The sequence below is a fragment of the Myotis davidii genome, unplaced genomic scaffold, assembly GCF_000327345.1.
Source record: "Myotis davidii unplaced genomic scaffold, ASM32734v1 scaffold1523, whole genome shotgun sequence".
In the NCBI taxonomy this organism is placed as follows: domain Eukaryota; kingdom Metazoa; phylum Chordata; class Mammalia; order Chiroptera; family Vespertilionidae; genus Myotis; species Myotis davidii.
In genome coordinates this window covers 274,932-277,508 of record NW_006294110.1, presented here as the reverse complement: position 1 = coordinate 277,508, position 2,577 = coordinate 274,932, and the positions used below count along the sequence as shown (strand labels likewise).

At 40.3% G+C, this 2,577-nt stretch overlaps 1 protein-coding gene across 8 annotated transcripts in view; it reads right to left on the bottom strand.

The window, feature by feature from the left end:
* Positions 1–2,577, bottom strand: part of USP25 (ubiquitin specific peptidase 25) — a 177,212-nt gene that overhangs the window by 67,622 nt on the left and 107,013 nt on the right. The gene's annotated exons all lie outside the window — the stretch shown is intronic.

The following is a 2,577-nucleotide window of genomic DNA, read 5'->3' as shown; positions in this document are numbered from 1 at the left end:
AGATCTTCCTCAACCTGATAGAAAATCAAGTAACCATAAAGGAAAATATAAGACTCCCTTCCCAAACTTAAGAAAATCTATACTAATAAAAGCCTAGGTGGCCCTCTCTCCATCACATTATCACAAGATGGCCACCCCTATTTTGTCACAAGATGGCTGCCCCCATGTTATCACAAGATGACCACAACAAGATGGCCCTCAGCAGAGGGCAGTTGTGGAAAATCAGGCCTGCAGGGGAGGGCAATTGGGGGCAAACAGGCCAGCAGGGGAGGGCAGTTGGGGGCGACTGGGCTGGCAGGGGAGGGCAGTTGGGGGTGAATGGGCCTGTAGGAGAGGGCAGTTGGGGAGGACCAGGCTGGCAGGGGAGGGCAGTTAGGGGTGACAAGGCCAGCAGGGGAGGGCCGTTGGGGGGTGATCGGGCTGCCAAGGGAGCAGTTAGGCAGCAATCAGGCCAACAGGGGAGAGGTTAGGGGGCGATCAGGCTGGCAGGCAGAAGTGATTAGGGGCAATCAGGCAGCAGGCAGGCAAGCGGTTAGGAGCCAGCAGTCCTGGAATGTGAAAGGGATGTCTGACTGCCTGTTTAGGGATCAGGCCTAAATGGGCAGTTGGACATCCCCTGAGGAGTCCCAGATTGGAGAGGGTGCAGGCTGGGCTGAGGGACACCCCTCCAGTGCACGAATTCGTGCACCAGGCCTCTAGTCTACATTATAAAAACAAAGCAAATCCAACATAAAGGAAGTCAAATAACCAAGACAAACAAGGAAAAGAATATCTGAAGCATACAGTTTGGAAAACAGTTTGATACCCATAATGCTAGTTTCTATTAAGCAATAAGAGATGGACAAGTGTTTCAATATAAAAATGGGCAGATATCACAAACAAGAAATTTAGAAAAATAAAATTTTAGTCATAATTAAGGAAATGTAAGAAACCGAAAAACCATTTTCAACTATCAGACTACCGCAGACTAAAAAGTAGAGGGATTAAGCAAAGAGAGAGAGAAAGAGAGAGAGAACGAACTCCTGGACACAGACAACACTGTGTTGATTGTGGGCTAGGAGGAAGGTTGGGAGAAGATGAAAGAGGGCATGGAGGGGATAAATGGTGATGGGGAAAAATAAAACAATAAATAAAAGATAAATACATAAAAAATAAAAGAAACACAATCTGTCAGGTCCAGTAGAAAATTATCCCAAAGTTAACACAGTGTTCAGGAAAAGCTATGTGCTTAATTAATGTGTACTAATAAATTTAAATGTAAAAAATGCCTTCATATATGAAAAATGCTAAGAGAAATCTTTACAGTTACTAATGCTAATTGTTACCATCATATCCTACTAACTATTAAATTAGGACTGCTCTTTATTTACATATTGTCTATAAAGTTTACAAAGTCAGGTTGGGCACATAAAATCTAACAATCGATATTGCTTAATACAGTTTCAACCTTTTGACATAAAACTAGTTACTTTTCAATTTAACTCTTTAATTTTAAAAATTGGGGGACAGTAATAGAGAAATATGTAAGAAAATTTACAATAAAATCTACCATAAAATTATGTCACTTTAGTAATAAAAAAAGGGCATTTTAACAATAGTAGAGTTCCTTCCAAGAAAGGAGAGATGGCAACTTAATACCAACTCCCGCTCTCCTTCATAGGGCACTGTCTTTATTTTGCTACATTCCAGTTAAAACTCATTGTAGGCTGGCACTGAGTTCATATCACATGTGGAGATCTCATTAGAGAAGATTGAAAATTTAAATTCACATTTCTAATTTTTAAGTCTAAAGAAAATTTTTATCACTTGAACTTCATTGTGTCAACATCAGGGATAGCACACAATTTATAAGTACAAATATGATGCTACATGGGGTTTCTCCAATAAAGAAGCTGAGAATACCAGCTTGATGTTAACTTAGAGCACTAAACTAGAAAATGAGACCATCTGCCATGTCATTAATCAGCTAAGTAATCCAGGAAAAATTCTTCCATTTCTCTGAATCTGATATTTATATATATAAAGAGCCAAGGTCCGTAACGTCCAAAATGACCGAAGTCTCAACTGAACACCGGAAGTCAATCCTGTAGTCAATGCTGTGGGCGCCTCAGCGACACAGCACTGACTGCAGAGGGGGCTGCGATCACGCCTGGACAGAGGCTCAGAGAGAAAAGCAGGGTCTGATCACAGCTCCCGTGGAAGTCAGTGCTGGGTTGGCATGGCGGAAGTCAGTCCTGAAGTCAGTGAACATAGATCAATTAATATCTCTTTGAGAGGAGTTGAGACTATAAAGTACACTGTAGAGCAATAACTTGTATTATTTCACATAAAACTCTTTTCAACTAAGATATTTTCCTTATTTAAAATATATATTGTTGAAAGAATTACAGATGTCTCTTTGTTTTAGTTTTTTGTTTCTCATTGATCTTCTCCACCCTGCACCTGCCCCTTCCAGGCCTTTGCCAGACTACTATCTGTGTCCATGGGCTATTCCTATCTAATCCATAAAAATCTAGAAAGATTTAGAGAAAATAAAATAAAATATATAAGAGATAAATACTGAACAGAAGAGTTGAA